The sequence below is a fragment of the Meleagris gallopavo genome, chromosome 3 (genome assembly GCF_000146605.3).
Source record: "Meleagris gallopavo isolate NT-WF06-2002-E0010 breed Aviagen turkey brand Nicholas breeding stock chromosome 3, Turkey_5.1, whole genome shotgun sequence".
Classification (NCBI taxonomy): Eukaryota; Metazoa; Chordata; class Aves; order Galliformes; family Phasianidae; genus Meleagris; species Meleagris gallopavo.
In genome coordinates, this window is record NC_015013.2 from 92,921,848 (window position 1) to 92,922,609 (window position 762).

A 762-nucleotide genomic window follows, 5' to 3' on the forward strand; every position below is an offset into this window, starting at 1 on the left:
AGACAGCAGGGCTACGAGCTCTGTCCCGCACATCAGAAGCCCCTCCCAGGCACTGTGACCTTTCTAAAACAAATGATGCCACCCTTGCAAGGACATCTCATGGGTAGAACCAGGTGGACCTGGCAGCTTTGGGCACGTCCACCATACTTCTCTTCATCTGCTTTGGCAGCAAGCACTGTTCACCTCAGCAGCAAGACACAAAGCACATCAATGCCATACCGTGACCGCACTCCTGAGACCACAACTCTCCCATGCCTTAGATGCATCTTCCAACCACCATCATGAGACACACCTTCCATATAAATCCCACAAAATACTCATTTTCCCTTAAAAATTGCCGACAAGGTCAAAGGATCAAATCCACAACACAAGGAAATGAAAAGGGAGAGCTGTGGGAAGACAATGACACACCCCCACCTCATGACTGGCCTGGTTCCGCCACGCAAGAGCTGCTCACTGCATACAATGCTGCCATGCGCAGAGGCTCTCTCCAAGCCCTCAGGCACTCACACAGCAGCATAAAAGCTGGCCCTGTGCCTCGCTCCCTCACACCACTCTCCTGTCGCCTTCTGCTCTGTGCTCTTCCAGGTGAGCCTGCAGCCCCCACTGACCTCCTTTGGCCACCCCACCTGACCAAATTCTCCATACTGCCTCTGCTCAAACCTCCGCAGACCTTCTACCTCCTCTCTGTCATGCTCCCCACAACCCTAAACCAGGCCTCCCTGCTGCCTTGGTACCCAACGGCATTGCTTCCCTCCCCCC